General features: G+C 43.2%; 1 protein-coding gene across 1 annotated transcript in view; it reads right to left on the reverse strand.

The window, feature by feature from the left end:
- LOC107144369 (norrin cystine knot growth factor NDP) overlaps positions 1 to 4,989 on the reverse strand; it is a 24,057-nt gene extending 19,068 nt beyond the window's left edge. The window contains exon 1 of the mRNA XM_015488176.2: positions 4,695 to 4,989. The gene's annotated coding sequence lies outside the window, so the exon portion shown is untranslated. The remainder of the gene's footprint in view (positions 1 to 4,694) is intronic.
- Positions 4,990 to 6,093: the final 1,104 nt, after the last annotated feature.

Genomic DNA, 6,093 nt, shown 5'->3' on the forward strand with positions numbered 1-6,093 from the left:
GATGCAGGCAGATGGGAGTCGGATGCTCTTCTTCATTCTTCTCTCTCTCTCTCTCTCTCTCTCTCTCTCTCTCTCTCACACACACACACACACACACACACACACACACACACACATCTTGTCAAGCTAACAGGAAAAGACTCATTTTAATTCAGCTGTGTTAAAGTTTTCCTTTTGGGTCTTTTAATGAATGTTAGCTAATTCGGAAAACACAACCAAAGCCCCCAGGAGAAGAAAAGGAATAGGAATCTGCCTTGTAGATTGCTCCTTAATACCTCTTGGCCCCAAGGACATTAGCAGCATCTTTTAAGGATGCTGAACAGGGAGGGTCTTAAATGGGAATCTCTAATTGAGAAGTCCAGTACCTTCCATTTGCAACTCATCAACCAAACTGTTGTTCTGTTATTAAGAGAAAGAAAGGTCCTTCCCCATCCCCAAAGCCTCATGCATTTTCAGTTGGCTCAACCCAGAATCTATTTCTCCCCTTTCCCTGCCAGCAAAAGGGTTTCATAAAGACATTCAGGCCTGGGCTGGGCAAATTAAAAATCCTGTCTTTCCTTTCTGTTTGGGGAGGGGAGGACGTGGGAAGGATGAGGAAAGGGGGCAGGGCAGGGCCAGGCCAGAGGATCCGGGAGCTTTGTTCCAAATCACTTGTCTCTCCCCCTGAAACAGAGAATAACCACATTTCTCTTAATGTGGGCCGAAGTGCATCCAGGCATTCCCATAGCACTCCCACCCCCCGGCCTTTGCCGGAGATGTTCGGGTCACCATGATGGTATGCTCATCCCTGCCAACCCGGGTCACTCCAGTCCTGCTCTCGGAGAGCCACGTGGCTGCTCCTTTCTGCAAGTGGGTTCAGGCTCGGGGCTACAAAAAGCCCCCATATCCTATCAACCCCGCAGAACTGGTGCCAAGAATGACATCCTGGGAATACTATGGAGATGAGGAGGCCGCATGGGCTGTTCTCCCCGGATGGAACAGGACCCAGGCTGTCTGGAAAACAGACCCAGCAAAGAGCAGTTCACAATGGAAGCAGCTCAGGCGAAGGGAAAAGGGGGCGGGCTAGGAGCGGTGGTGAGCAAAAGAAAAGAAAAGCCACATGCCACCCAGGAAGATTCCAGGGCGAGCAGTGGGAGGAGGTGGTGGAGGAAGGACTTGCAGGAAACAAGTACCCAGACATGGCACTGCCAGTCTAGCTGAATTCTTTTCTGAATTAGATTATGCGAAAGAAAGAGGGGAAATATATAGCCAGCCAGCTGTTCAAAGGCTTACAACCTTGCTTTTATTGTCCGGGTAAGCTGGTGAGGTGGGGCATCAGAGGAATTCCAAACATACCATCCTAGAGAAATTTTAATATGTTCCACAGTGTCATACACGAAGAGGAAATGACAGCTGATCACAGCCAGGACGGGTCACAGCAATTTGGGCCCTGAAGCTCACTCACCCTCCAACAGCCCCACTTCCCCGCTTGGTGTTAGCACTTCTCAGTCTTTCCACCTGCCTCCCCATCCCCTGCTCCTGATGGACTGCAAGGCCGAAGTCGCATTAACTGACTGTCATGGAAAGAGGTGAGGATGGACTCAAAGGTGATGAAGCCAAGAAGCTGAGGGCTGGCTAGGGTGAGTCAGGCATCCCAAGGGAGTCAGAGGCATTTTAATCCAACCACAGGGGATTATCTACTGATAAGGACCAAATCAAGATCCGGGTGATGCTATCTTCAGGTTCCCTCCCCCACCCCAGTAACCTAACCGCATGATAAAACACCAAACTGGGTCATTGGAAAGCTGCACTCTGTGTGATTCAGAGACCTGTTTTTTGGCGAACAACTTCTGGCAACTAAATTCTCTTGAATTTAGGCCAAGCCCAGAGGTCATGGGTTTCATGGATCCTGAGAGTAGGACAAGTAAGTGGTGGGAGATAGTGACTGCATCTTTCTCCATGCATGTTTCTAATTCAATGATTCATCAAATGGCCCTGATGTCAGCTGCTGAGTAGGTGACTCACACCCATCCCCCCCCACCACCACCATAGAGACAGCATGTGGTCCTTTCCAAAGGGTGCTCAAGAAAGCAGAGCAAGGATAAATTGCTCTTTTTCCAGGCTTCTTCTACTCAGGCTGGTAAGATCCAGGCCACTTTAGCTGTGCAGGTGAGATACACCTGATCTAGAGATGAAGCCTTAAAGGGAACCCTTCAATCATAAATGGAAAAAAAAGGCCATTGATAAGTGAGAATCATATCAGGTAAATCTAGGTACCAGCAGCTATTTTTAAAGCTTCCTTATAACCAGAAATTTCAAGCTCTGTTTGCCCATTGGTAAAGCCCATTTCAGTACCAAAATCTAACTGGAAAGGGCATGTGCATGGAGAGTCAGGGTACAAGACAATGTCCCATTTACCTTCTCATTCATCAAGACTAGCACAGTGCTAGGCATATTGCAAATGCTTAATAAATATTTATTTAAAATGGTTGAATAAATAATTAACTAGTAAGAATCATAGTAGCTGGGGGCTGGGGTTGTGGCTCAGTGGTAGAACTCTTGCCTAGTGAAGCACTAGATTCAATTCTCAGCACCACATATAAATAAATAAAAATTGTAAAAAAGGTCCATTGACAACTAAATTTTTTAAAAAAGAATGATAGTAGCTGATTTGTGAGTTTTTAAAATAGAGTGAAACTCGATGGCCACCATTGGTGGCTATAATTCTGAAAAACTCACCACATTTTTCAAGGACCCAGGAAAATAAATGAGTTGGAAATTGTTAAAGGTATTGAAAAATGATTTATTTTTCCCTTGACACTGTCATTGGATGTTGAATTAAGATTGAAAACTCCACAGGCACGTTTCCATCTGTGGGTGTCAGCTGCTTGGTCACCAGTCATAAGACCTCATCTAGTTCTCCCCTACCTGAAACAAATGTATTTTAAAATAAATGACATAATACATTGCATTGTGTGTTCAAAACTCTCATGTAATGATCTGAATAATAGTTTAAGAAAATTGTTTTGAGTCAGCTAAATGCTTTGCTAACAGCGGTACTTTTAAGAAAATCACCGTCAAATTTTATAGCAATACAATCCATAGTATGTTTCTTACAGGCTTTCTTGAGTAGTGAATATCCCAAAGTTGTAAATTAACTCATCTAAAAGTCAGATTTTTCGTTCAACAATGCTTGTTAGGCTAGTTATTAAAGAAAATCAGAAAAGTTCCCCATAAATTGTGTCCCCGCATTGCAAAGAAAATCAGTTGATAGGATTCTGAAGTTCACTTTCAGAAGCAAGACTGGTGAGAAAAAAAATGAGCAAGATATTTGTCTCTAGTCTAAAAGCTCAATTGAGAAGCATTCTGCAGTCCCCACTGTATTCAGTTGACCCCCATAGCCAAAACTGCATTTTAGGTATCTCTATGCTTTCAAATGCATCTGGTATTTAATGTTATGTGTTGAAGCAATTTGCCCGTGCTAGTTCCTTGTAATTAAAATGCACTAATATCACAAATGAAAAGAGGCATGCTTTGTAGTAGCCAAGGCTTTTAGCAATGACAGTTACAAAGAAAGTAGGAGGGACTCTCATCTTGCCAAATAACTTCCTTTGCCGCACCTGAATCTCAGTAGAGATGGGAGGCTGTCTCTTTTGTGGAGGGTTATCTGGATTTGTCCATTACAATGAGCCTCAGTTACTGTGCGTTCTGAGTCATTAACATTCTGTACACAATCAAACTTCCCGTCCCCCAAGAAAGAGTTATGCCCAGGCCTCCCACAGCTCAATTGTTCATTTAAAGAGAGAATTTGTATTCGGGAGATTGGAAGGATCCTCCGAATATTCCTCAGGTGTCTTTAGGAGTCTTTCCTTCAGGTCCTGGTCCCTGTGCTGGTGGGAGCATCCTTTCCCCATCACTCCTTGGACAGTGTAGCGTTCATCATGCTGCAGGGACAAGCTGACTACTAAAAATAGCCCCTTGCAATAAGGCCAAGGCAAACAGCATGCATTTCCTTGGACATTTTGCCCAATCAAAATCATACAGCAAACCCATCCTCATCTCTCCCCGGGGCTCCCGAATGCATCTATGGATGCGGAGTCCCGCGCGCGTTGAGAGAAGAATGCAAAGGAGCAGGATTCCTGCAAAGCATGACACCAAAAGCTAGAAATAAATGTTGCCTATTGTTTGAAGTCATTCTGAGCACTCCGGCACAGCCCTGGCAGGAGATCAGCAGCACACAGAAGTAGTAATAAAAGTAAACAGTGCGCGTTTTACCTCGCAGGGGAAGCCTGCGTTAATAGTGCCCCCATTGTAAGAGGGATGAGGGCGGTGGGGAAGATACTGGGCTCCAGGAATCCATGTCAGCAAGTTGCTGCTTCTCTGTCCCCTTTTCAGGGTCAAATATAAGAACCATTACAAAGTTACATCTAACTACGCAGAGAGTTTGGAAAGAAAATCTAAGTCAAACCAAAAAAAATATATATATATATATATTCTCGAGCTTCTTTGGGAGGCTCCCTGCTCTGTCACAGACTTCAAAGACCCGTTCATTTGAAAAACACAAGGCTAGCAAGCTACAAATTAATGCAAATGAAAGTAATGCAAATTTCAGTGGTATTTAAAGGTTGTCTCTTTGTCTGAGAGGAGGATGAAATGCTCGGTTTGGAAAGAAGTAATTTCCTAGGCAAGCCGTCAGCGCTTGTTTTCCTGCTTACCTTGGGGGAAACGCAGGGCTCCTTTCTTCTCAGACTTTTCTGAGAGCTAGAAAGAGGTCCTGTTACTTCCAAATGCTTTTGTTCTTCTGTCCCTCTGTCACATGGCTTGCCTTTTATATTTGCAACACACAAAAGTTAGGACTGTTGTTTAAGCGACACAGGGAGAGAGAGAGAGGGAGAGAGAGAGGGAGAGAGAGAGAGTGAGAGAGAATGTCAAATGGAAAAGTGCCATTGCAGGCATATATCAATCAGGCTTGCGGCCGCAGCAGCGCACTAGCAAATGGGAATGGCACGGAAATGTGAGGCGCTCGTTATCGGGACTCACAGCCGCTGCCCACCGCTAGGCTCCTTTCCACGGAGCATCTTACCATGGGAACAGCGTAGAAGAACAAGGAAGTTTTCTTTTCTTTCTTTTTTCTTTTCTTTCTCTCCGCCCCCCTTTGTATTCTGAAAATAATACAAGGCTGAATGAATACTCTGACTTTAATTCTTTTGCAAGCATGTGGCTGTCATAAAGATGTGCAGTCCACAATAGAGACACAGTTTTGGAAATACAAAGACTGGTGGCATTCTGTTTAATGATTCAGCAGCTGACTGGGATGAAGTTGAAATGCTAAGTAAGTGAGGGGAAAGATGGACATCAGAAACCTTTCTCAGGCGAAGCTGTTGAAGCAAGTGCAAAATGCTTCTGCCCTATTTTATCACGATGTGTGTGGGTGGCAAGAGTTCTTTTTTCCGAGTTGTTCATGCATTAAATGATTTTTAGCAGCATATATATGATTAAATTCACAATGGCACTTTAATAAGCACCTTCATCTGCATCCTTTAGAATAAAACTTTTGATCAGATTTAGAAACAATGAGAAATGTTGTGGTCTGTGACTCCTTGAGACATGGGAGGGTGTGACTAACAGGTAAGGCCAAACTACCCCATCACAATTAGTAGAAAAATGACAAAGGTAACTATGTGTGTGAGTTAAGGACCTGCTGCTGAATAAAACTGTTATGAGCTATGGGTCCACAAATCTTGTCTTTAGCTTAAAATTAAGACAGAAAACTGTCAGTGATTTTTGTGGAAAATACAAAGAACCACTTATGAGCTTTTAAATATCAGATAAACTCAGTCTCATAATAATTTGTTTTATTAGTACTGATGAAGAATTAAACCAATAATATATTTCAAAACACATATTTCACAAAAGAGTAAATATGTCACAAAACTTAAGAAGAAATTTCTTTTGGGAATAGCAAGTAACCATTGCTGCCCAAACCATCATGTTCTGTTGTAGCAGACCTTATACTACTCATTAATAAATTGATGATCACATTATTATTTTCCCATAGAACCTTTGCTCCAAACAGCCACTGATATTTACAAGAGCCACCTTGAAATTTACAGT

Source organism: Marmota marmota, unplaced genomic scaffold, assembly GCF_001458135.2.
Source record: "Marmota marmota marmota unplaced genomic scaffold, marMar, whole genome shotgun sequence".
NCBI lineage: Eukaryota > Metazoa > Chordata > Mammalia > Rodentia > Sciuridae > Marmota > Marmota marmota.